This window comes from Microtus ochrogaster, linkage group LG5 (assembly GCF_000317375.1).
Source record: "Microtus ochrogaster isolate Prairie Vole_2 linkage group LG5, MicOch1.0, whole genome shotgun sequence".
NCBI lineage: Eukaryota > Metazoa > Chordata > Mammalia > Rodentia > Cricetidae > Microtus > Microtus ochrogaster.
The window spans coordinates 63,736,585-63,748,172 of record NC_022031.1 but is presented as its reverse complement, the minus strand read 5'-3'; positions in this window follow the sequence as shown (position 1 = coordinate 63,748,172).

Below are 11,588 nucleotides of genomic sequence, written 5' to 3'. Positions count from 1 at the left end.
TTCTCTGTCCACGCCTCCACCCACGGGATGCCATGTCCATCCGTGTCTGTCTTCTCTGTCCACACCTCCACCCACGGGGATGCCATGTCCATCCGTGTCTGTTTTCTCTGGTCTCTCTTTCTTTAGTGCTCACATTAACAGGGAGTCATATCACCTTCACATTCACTCCTGACCTAGCTCGGTAGCACAGGCCTGATTGTCCTGGAGGACAATGGGCAGTTTCTCCTGGATTCTGATCCATAGAGAAAATTGGTACATTTCACTGAGATAAACTTATTAATTATTCATCTGTTTCCCACAGGAATAGAGTCCTATTTTTATTCAAACTTTCTTCTTCTACCAGGCCACATGGGAACAACTTCTGGTCTGCCGTTTATGCAGAAGTGACAGAATAAATATTTTTACATGCATCAAGGAGAGTTGGACAGCGTGCCCGAGTGCTGCCCATCCTCTGCTGATCCCCCACCAAGGTTCATCCTCCATTCTTTCCTGCCTTGATAGACACTTCCTCTTTCCCAGAATTCTCCTGTTCTCATTGACTCACCCATATTTCCTGCCTGGCTACTGGCCAATCAGCATTTATTTAAAATATAATTGACAGAATACAGACCATTCTCCCACACCAAAGCTCACAAGAGAAGATGTAAGGGCTGGGACAGGTTGAGCAGGAGATGGGATTAAGATACGGGGTAGATTACAGGAGACAAGGCATTTCCTCTGAGAATCAGAGAGGAGCCATTTCTCCTGTTTTCCATCCTGTTTAACACAGATGGGCTCTGTCATTTGAGGTTTTATTTGGCTGTGGTTGGGAGAATGCAGATAGTTTTGTTTTTCCTTTGATAAGCTGGGGTGGTATTCATAAATTTTCTTGAACATTAAGGAGAGCTGATTTATGGTCCCAGCTTTTTGTCAATCATACAACAGGCAAAGGTTTTCAAGTTCCTTGTAATGTAGATGGAAGAACATTGTTAACTAATCTTGTTTAAATGCCAAATGGAAGGTGCTATTAAAAACAAATTGAATGGCAAATTACTCCCCACCCTCCAAAGGATCTAAACTGTGGTTTTCTATGTGCTGTATTTTCTCTATACTTACATAAAGGTAGGTAAATCCATAATAATTTTGACATGTGGATATTGAAACTGTTGATAACAGTTCACTGTGGTTTGGTGTTACTCAGCCAATCGTCTCTCAAGTGGAATTAGGTGTCCCTTTGCTTTGGCATGGTGGTCTGGGGTGTATTTGCCTTCCTCCACTGCCCTTTAAAATAGTAGATTTGAAGAGATTTTAGGATTCTGGGCTCATATTAGGACTTGGTTTATTTGTTAACAAGCTCAAGAAGTCTTGAGTTCTGCTCACCTTCCTATCAAGTAAACACATGTGCTACACAAGACTGCAGCTGGGTGAGCATACAGCTCTCCATCAGTTGGTGCCCTTGTGGACTGAGCATGGCTTAGTTGATGAAATGCTTTTCTAGCATGCGCAAAGCACTGGCCTGACCCCCAACACCTCATAAAGCAGGGCTGGCAGGGTATGCATGTAATCCCAGCACTTGGGAGATCTGAGGCAGAAGCTCAAGGTCCATCCTTAACTACACCTCATAAACCAGGGCTGGGGGATGCATGTAGTCTTAGCACTTGGGGAATTAGTGGCAGAAGTTCAAAGTCATCCTTAGCTATATAGCAAGTATATAGTCATCGTGGGATACGTGAGATCTCTCCCCCTTCCACACAGTCAAACATACACACAGCAGGTGGAACTTGGGATGACAATGCTACTCTTCAGTGGCTCTACTGAGGGAAACAGTTTGGGTGTATTTTGTAGGAGACAAGTGTCTTTCTTTTCAGGCTCACTGAAGCTATATAATTTAAATACGCACAAATATACCCCGATCCTGCATAACACTGCCTTTCTAAGCTAATCACTAATTCTTTCTAAATGATGGACTTTCAGCTTATTTGTTCAACAGGAATGCATTGAGGGTATATCCTGTGGCAACTCCTCTGAGAGCAGAAGGATGAATTAAAGGCACGTCTACATCGGGGAATGCAATCCTATTATAAGAAGGAGAACAACAATTCCATTGCAAAGCCCTTGTGACAACATCAAAGTGCCACTTGAGGGTTTCGGATGGCAGGCATCCGGAGACTGTCCTGATAGGGTGCCTGCTTTCCAATAGTCTTCTCACTAGACACTTCAAACTGAAGGCTTTCCTCGGCACTTGAGCTGATCGGGAGAGCAGCCAGCCTCAGCTGCTGCTTCTCTTCCAGGCAAAAACACCGCAGTTTTCACCAGGGCTTGATCTGACACCATCATTTGCATGTCTGGCCACACTTGAGAAAGTGCACAGCTTCCTGAGTGTCTCCAGTCTCTCCCACCTCACACACCACACCTCACAACACATTCGCTCGACCCTGAAGGAGAGCGTGACGGAGGGACAGATTCACATCCTCCATGTAAATGTTTACCTAACCGTTATTCACAGGAAGAGAATGAAGACACACAGGCTTGACTCTACAGATGCAACCTCTAGTCCAGAGCGGTCATACAACTTGATGTTTGCAGATTCTCAAGTCCAAACTCTGAGGGAAAGGAATCTCAGATTCCAAAGAGAAAACTGTTGATCACTTATAATGAATGAAAATGCCGGATCTTTTCATTAGTTCATTTCTGTTATTGTACAAGGTCATGTTCACTCAAGGTGCTGTTTGGTCTAGCTACTACGCTAACACTATGTATGTTAAATTCTTGTTTAAAGATGTACAAAAAGGAAAAACTCGGAATATCCTATTACCAACAAGACTTCGTTTTCTAGTACAGGAAAGACTGGTGTATAAAACTTCTACAAGACAAATATATCACTTCTTAAATAAAAATCTCTTTACTTTCAATCTGTATTTTGTGTGCATGATGTGTGTGTACCAGCACGTGCATGCTGTGGCAGAGCGTGGAAGTCGGCAGACTACCTGGAATTTATGTTCTCCCTCCACTTTGACGTGGGTTTCAGGGATGGAAGCAGATCGTCCGTCTCTGGCACGAGTGTCTTTCCTCACTGAACCTTCTCAGCAGGCCACTCAGCCACGTTAGCCTCACTTACAGAAAGGGAATTACACATTTTCTAACAGTTCAAAAATACATAATTTTTAAACTCTTCTATAAAGTAACAAATAAATCTAAGAGTAAAAAGAAGTTTAGGGATTTGAACTAGGTTTGTTTCAAGATTGCCAGTTTGTGAGATATGAATTTGGGACTTAATAGTTGCTCCTGGCCTTTAGGTTTAATGTGATTGATGACTGATAGTCAAATTATGCCCTTAGTTGAAGAGGAATCTTCTCTGGAAGGTGATTTATCTCAGTGAAAAAAAAAAGGGAAAAGAGTGAAAATGAGCAAAAGTAACAAATGAAATACTACGATTCCAGGACAGGCCTTAGGTGTCCGTTTTCTATTGTGTTATATCCTATGTGAGGATTTAAGATCGCCTATGGGATCAGCCCACGTCATAGAAGAGTAGAGTAAATCTTTAAGTCCTAAAAAGTGCCAAGCCAAGTGATGTATACACAAAGGGCAAGACAGGGCTGAGATGGGATGCAATATTCTGAAAATGAGCCTGCAGCACGTGACGGGACCAGCACCAGTGTGCACTGGCCTTGCAGTAGTGTTTCAAACCCGAGTGTGCATCACGTTTCCCTGGGGAGCTTTGAAAAGCACACTCCACTGGACCTCATCCCAAGAGGCCTTGATTGTGCAGGCCTGTGACCGAGGAGAGTGGGTATGAATTTGCATTGCTTACAAATCGCCAGGTGCAGCTGGCCTTTGAAGTACATTTTAAGAAACACTCCTCAGTTTTTGGATGCTGCCTTATGGTGCTACATGCAAATTTTGAAATCCAAGAAATAATTGAATAGGTTTGAATTTAGAAAATTTACTAGGCACTAATGAGGAGACTCAGAGAAGGAAACTGCCTAGTGGATTATTCCTCAAGTCCAGGAGAAAGAGTAGATGGATCTGCATCATTTGAGGAAAAATAAAACTAGACTTGTCTTCGCTCAGAGGACTGAGAGTCAGGACATGTAAGCCAAATAAACCCCTTTCTCCCAACCTTACTTTTTGATGGAGGAAGATCATTGGTTAATTAAATAAAGAAGCTGCTTGCCCTGATAGGTTAAAACATAGGTGGGAGGAGTAAACAGAACAGAACGCTGGGAGGAAGAGGAAGTGAGGTCAGTCTCGACGGCTCTGCGCTCTGGAGCAGAGACACCATGCTCCCCTCTCCTGGGCTGACGCGGGGATAGCTCTGCTCTCCGAGATGCATGTGCTGAAGCTCCGACCCAGGATGGACATAGGCTAGAATCTCCCTGGTAAGCCACCTTGTGGGCTACAGTAGATTATTAGAGATGGGCTAGTCCAGGTGCGAGAGTTAGCCTAAAAGAGGCTAGATAGAAATGGGCCAAGCAGTGATTAAAAGAATACAGTGTCCGTGTAATTATTTCGGGGCATAAGCTAGCCAGGTGGCCGGGGTGCGGCCGGGGTGCTGGGGACGCAGCCCCGCTGCTCCCATTACTACAACTTTTCATGAAGATGTTTCATCCCTGCAGTATTGAGCTGGACTAAGGTAGTACAGAAAAAGAGCTGCTACCTTTAAAGGTAGTGAATACCATCGCAGCCCTGAGAGTGTTTTTGTAGGCTATGAAGATAAGTGGTGCTGTAATCAAATGTATAATTGATATTGCCTCTGCCTAAGCTGTGTTTAATCATCCAAAGCTGTTAAGGGAGAACTCAAGCCTTAGGAAGTTATCTTTTACTCTTCTTTTTCCTCCAATCAGTCTTTTTTTTTTTTTCTGGCATACTAGTAGCATCTGAAGCTGTATTCACCTAACTAGAAATGCTACTGCCCAGCCCCACCCATAGCTAAGGAATCTATGCAAATGTGCTCTCACCAATAAACTGAAGCTGCAGAAGTGATGTGTGCAACTCCAACCCAGCATGCTGAAAAAGAACCATCTCCTTCTCTGCTGTCTTTCTCTCTGCTAAGCTGGGATACTGACTTGACAGAGCCGGTCTACCAGCCTAGCACAACTAGGCTGTAAGATGAGAGAGGAACAACTCATTCAGGATCCTAGTATTGTACTCTTACCCTTTAATAAATATATTCATACTTTCTGACAAGTGAATACATTTCCTCCTTAGTGAAATGATGTTTGCTATTGTGTGATATATACATAAATAGATAAGATAAAAAAAATGCTAAAGAAAAGCTTAATTCTTCAAATGCCCTCCCAAATAATCCTGGAAAACATTCTTTCCTCTGTAAAAATATTTCTGCCAAATTTATACAAAGATGTTGGATGTTAAGTGTGTGGGATTATACACATCTGCATTTCTACCAAAACTGGCATCTTTAGTGATTGCTCACATAAAGTTGACTTCTTATCTTTTGTTTTATTTTATTTTATTATTTTTATTTATTTTATATTTTATCTTGCTTTCCTCCCCATCCAGCTCTTCCTGGAACCTCTTACATCTCTGCCCACCCAACGTTATGTCCTCTCTCAATCCTTCCCCCCCCCACCTCTCTGTCTCTCTCTTTCTCTCTGTCCCTCTGTCTCTGACTCTCGCTCTTCTTCACAGAAAAACAAAAACAGCCCCCCCCAAAATAAATATGCAAAAAACCCCAATAAGTCAAGAAACTCCAAAACAAAGCAAAAAAATCCAAAAACTTCACAAAAAAATAATTCTGGGTTCATTTTGTGTTGGTCAGCTCCTCCTAGACATGGGGCCAACCCTGAAGTGTGGTAGATAAGCCCAGTGACACTCCATTGGTGAAAACTGATTTTATTTTTGCCAGTGGGTACAATTGCAAATAGCTTCTTGGTTAGGAGTGAGACATCCCACCCCCCACCCCCGCCTTCTAGTGTTAGGAACCTGTCTGGCTTGACCTGGTGCAGATTTTATGCTTGCTGCCACAGTCTCTGTAAGTTCACGTGTGTTTCAGTTCCTGTTGTGTCTGGAAGACAGCAACATGTCATTAGGAGTCATTTCCCTTAGCAAAATAATAATAGTAGTGTTTTCCCTCTAGGCAATGACAGATAGGGGTTCCATCTCAGAAAGAAGGTCTTAAGTCCGGTTTCAAAAAAATGGTTTGTCTCTCCCATCCATTGGTGCCACTATAGCAGCAGAGTGTCTTACAAGCAGGCTGATGTTGTCTTTCACAGGTGTGTAGCTGGGTGATATTGGAGATGACCTTTCTTCTACGGTGGCGTGCAGGGTGCCGTCCAGTAACCTGGATGCTGGTCAGTAGGGATGAAGTTTCTCTGTGTTCATTGGCATAAACAGTGTTGTCTTTATCAATAGGACCTCATCATCAGATTGTGGAGAGCAACTGAGAGCCTTGACAAAGGCCTGTGATGTTTGGGGGGTTCTGTAGGACACCTTCGGTGGCGGATGACTCAACAACATGGAACTCGTTCCTGGCACTGGAGGTTTTATGGAGTGGTTTAAGATGCCAAGTTGAGGCATTGTCTCTCCCATTTTGGGGTGACTCCTTTTAGATGCCTTTTATGCATGTAAAAACTCAGGAAGCGTCTACAGTGGTAAGTTTCCATATAACTTTAAGGCCTTTAGCCTTAATTGCCGCTCCCCATATTCCCTCTTTTACCCTCTTCTCCCATCTCCCTCCCTATTTATCCTCCTATACCAGTTTTCCCCTTTATCTCCCCATGATACTGTGTTCTACTTCCCCTTCCTTGCGAGCTGGAAATGGTACTTTCAAGATCTGTGAAGAACTGTGTTGGAATTTTGATGGGGATTGCATTGAATCTACAGGTTGCTTTTGGTAGGGAATTCCTGTTTCCAGGTTCTACTTATCCTCTGACTTATGTTTTTTGAGACTCATTTTTGTAAAAATCAGGGTGATTGCTATTTCTGTTGTAAGATTATCAGGTAATGTTTGCTCTTACAACTCTGCCTTACAAATATTGTGTAAACATTTGCAGAGCAGCAGATCCCCAGATAAGCCCTAGTTCTGTTTGACTGATACAGACATTGCAACTGTGGAATGATCATAGATCAACCCACTTGTACCTCATGCTTGTCTGCTGGAATCAGACCAGTGGTTTTGTTTTTATTTCTTTTTTTTTTTTGACAGACTTTGGGTGGTTGTTGAAGAACAAAAATTATTTGGAATTAAAATGAAATGTGTTAACATTCCACAGACACAGAAAATGTGTTCTAGAGCAGAGAAGGAAGTGGTTTTAACACTTCGGACTTGAGGGTGCCCATCTGCCTTTGGTCCCTGCATAGCCTGCCTTCTTTTTAGCCTGTCTATCCATAGATGTGGCTGAGGAAACTCCCTATTGCAGCAGCAGCCCATTCATGCTGCACGGGGCAAGTTGAGCCGGGGTATTTTTCAGGGAGTTCCTAAGCAAGCCAACACATCCCTCAGAAAGTGGGAGAGAAGTTCAGCCTAGAGATCCAGTTTTGAGGGTGCGAGTGATGTAATGCTTCCTTAATCCATGGAAGCGGATGAGATTTGCTAGGGAGAAAAGAAGACACGCTGGGACTATAGCTCCCTGGTAATGCCCAGCACTCACAAGGACCTTGGTGTGATCCCTGCTGCTCTTTGCTTCACAGGCGACCTCCAGTGAACAAACTCAAGACCTTCCCCTCCCTGTGGAAAACTTTAACCTCTGCTCTTCACTGTGCCCCTCCCGCTCTGTGTTTGTCTCTCCCTTTCCTCCCTCCCTCCTCCATCTCCCCCAAGGCATTCCTGTCAGTGCTTGTCTGTGCTACACTGTGTGACCCCTGTATCCTTGGTTCTGAACATAAAACACATACCTTCACCCTGCACAGCCCTCAGTTCATACAACACCAACAAACACCAGCTGGAACCAGTCTTCGGTATAAGACTATTGCACATTCTTGTACATACAAAGCTTTTGTAGTTTTTGAGAAACATAGTGCTTTAATTATGGGAGAAAAAAGACAATATTTTTCTACCACCATCCCTGGCATATATTAAATAACTATATCTTTGGATTGTATTATGTTAGAATATTTTATTTTAAAGCTTGCTGGTCGAGTTGCTGAATTGGGCATCATAAAAAAGTATAAAACGATTGTTGTTTAGAATTAAGTCAATTTCTGAAATTTTCCTAAACATAACTGTGATATTTTGCAAAGCAAGCTTATATTCTTACACTGATGATGACATCATAAAAACTCTGAGAACTGTTAAGGAAGGATCTACTTTTCTGAAATATAAAATATTCTGGCAAGGTTTTATTATTTATGCAAAATTAATAAGAACATCGTTTACTAATATGCAAATATGCTTTTATTGCAAATCATTGGTAATTTTGATATGTATATATCAAAAATGCTTTAAAATAAAACTATGTTTTTATCAGTAAATACTTGATTTATACACCTTGTTTATATATGGTTACTCCCGAGGTTCTATAAATGTTACTCGGATGAAAACGCATCACCCTGAGAGAAATGTGAGAAGTCCTGATCCAAAGCTAAAAATAATAATAATAAAAAAAATGGCTTTGTTTTCAAGTTAAAGTCATGTGCAGCATACTGGTTTTGTCAATAGTGGGCCACCCCAAGATTATAGCGCAGCAGACACACTTTTGTCCCCAGGTGACTGTATTGAACACCTGATGATTCACGTGTCTGTGGTGATGCTGTGTCAACACAGCTACCGCGTGGCCAGTTACACAAGTGGAGCACATACTATTATGTACAGTACACGGCAACTGGTAATAATAAACAACGTTCCCAGCTGCTGTACTCACCGTGCTATGCTATTGAATCATCTTCTTAGCGTCTGTTCCTTCTGCTAACAAGAGTTTTCTGCGAAGCAGTTTGGAGCATTTCCTGCATTGCCATTTCCTTGCACAGCGTGGGTCCAGGAACCCTGATTCAAGGTGAATGAGTGTAGGAGGCACAGACAGACACACAGACACAGAAGAGCTTTAACTGTGGTCCGAGCTCTCTGAAGGAGAACTCGGCATCCCAGGAACTCAGGTGTCTTACACTCATTTGAACATGGGGGTGAGGCTATTAGAATACAGTTCACAGTTCAGTTTGTTGTATATAACTGAACAAGGACTTGGCTAATCTCATCCGGAACAGGCTCTGTAGGGGAGCAGACTTTAGTCTGTAAGCATCTGGGAAAAAACAAAAGCAAGGGTGAACATTTTCCTTACACACTGTCAAGAATTCACACTTGGACCTGAAGGAAGTCTCTTCATCCTTTGGAGCCTCAACTGGCAAAGGCTTTGCTTCTCCTGTGGGCCTGAGGCACTGGGGTTCCTGACACGACTGTGCCCATGGCAACAATACACATCCTCTCATTCCTTACATTGTGTCTCCTGATCTTGTCAAGAGGTCACATGGAGTGTTATACCACCTGTACATCATCTAGATTTCTTTAAGGACACTATGCTGCAGACAGGCTGAGTTATCTAATACTGCAGAGTAGCCCAGATGTTGAGCACCATGAGGCTGTGCTGGAAACTCTCATGTGCACTTTAAAGTACCATGCATGTAAACCCTCTAAAGAAGAATAAAGGGCCCCGGTTGACCATGTGAACTCTGTGAAGGGAAGATCCACCGCTGGTCCACCCACCTTGCCGAAAAAGCTTTCTAGGTGGAGATCTCTGAGACTCAGAAAATGAGAATTTATATGACACTGTTGCTAGGAAGAAATAATACATGTTACCCTGTGCAATGGGAAGTATTTATGCGTATTACCCTCTGGTACATTATCTTTCATGGCACAGTTTGAGAGCCTTGACTACACTGTGATTCACGGCAAATATCTGATCCTACCTGTGGTGGTGTTAAAAAAAAAAAAAAAACCAGCCACCAAACAGAGTGGCGCTATTAGGAGGTGTGACCTTGTTGGAGTAGGTGTGGTCTTGTTGGAGGAAGTGTGTCACTGTGGGGTGGGCTCTGAGGTCTTTTTCCGCAAGCCTCACTCACTGTGACAGTCAGCTTCCTGCTGTAGCCTACTCCATGTCTGGCTGCTTGCTGCCACGTTCCCCATTATGATGATAAAGGACTGAACCTCAAAACTATAAGAAAGTCCCCTCAATTAAATGTTTGCTTTGTAAGTGTTACCGTGCTCATGCTGTCTCTTCAAAGCAATAGAAGCCCTAACTAAGACACTGCTGATATTCACTTGTCTCAGTGTTTAGTCTTCCGTGATTGGAAACCTAGTAAGCCAGAGGAGCAGCAGCAGGACCAGGGGGACCATTTGTTAAAGGGGTCAGTCTCTGGTTCATGGTCACGGTGTTTTTGTCCTCCACAACTCTTTTTGCAAGCACCTGGTTCTGCTGTATGCTGTACTGTTTACAGTGAAGGCCAGGGTTTTCCCTGATGCCTATATTATTATCACAGATTCTACAACAAAATAGCATTTTTGCTTTAAGCACTTTAGTATGTGTGTGTGTGTGCATGTGTGTGTGAGCACGCACGAGTGTGTATGTGTGTGTGTGTGTGTGTGTGTGTGTGTGTGTGTGTGTAAGGACAGCCTTCAGTGTTGTTTCTCAGCTGCTACCTTTGTTCTTGATACCACACCCCTCACTGGCCTGCGGCTCACCGAATCAGGCTAGGCTGACTGGTTGGCCCTTGATATTTGACTGTCTCTGCTCCTTCAGTGCTAGGATTATGAGTGCAAGCCACAATGCCCGGCTTTTTCACAGGTCCCGGGGCATCAGACTCAGGTCTGTGTGCTTGCAAAGCAAACACTGAACAATGGAGTCACACGTTCAACCTTTCTAATCCTTTAAGCCTAAACTTTCAGGCTTTTTTTTTTTTAAGTAAATTTGTAAAGACTAAAATACTATTTCTTCTCTCTGTCTTTATTCTTCTCTCATATGATACATACTGACCTCAGCCTCCCCTCTGTCCCCCTTTTAGTCCCTGCCATCTGCCGTTCCTCTCTTTCCCTTACAAAGAACTAGCCCCCGTGGGATAGCAACTGACTGTGGCCCAACGCTATGCAATAAGACAAGGCAGTAGCTCTCACATCAAGGATGAGGCAACCCAGAAGGAGGAAAAGGGTTCCCAAAGCAGGCAAAGGGTCAGGGGCAGCACCCTGCCGACTGTAAGGATCCCACAAAATCCCCCAGCTAAAGCATTAACAACGTGTATGTTGAGGGCCTGGGGCAGACCAATGCAGGCGCTGTGGTTGCTGCTTCAGTATCTGTGAAGCCCGCTGTGTTCTCCTAGAGTCCTTGAATCCTCTGGCTCCTACAAGCTCCTAAAATCTTTCCTCCCCATCTTCTGCAGGGTTCCCTGAGCTCTGCCTAATGTTTGGCTGTGGTCTCTGCACCTGTTCTCATCAGTTGCTAGAGGAAGCTTCTCTGATGCTTGGTCTAGGCACTGATCTCTGAGTATAGCGGAATATCATTTTGGCCTTTTAGGGGGCATGATTGGTTCTTCCCTAGGATGCTGAGTCATCCAGATTCGAGGACCTGGCCATGCAGGCAATGTCAGGTATGGGCTCTTGTGTTATGAGCTTCAAGTTAGACCAATCATTGTTTGGCCACTCCCACAAGCTCTGAGCCAACATTGCC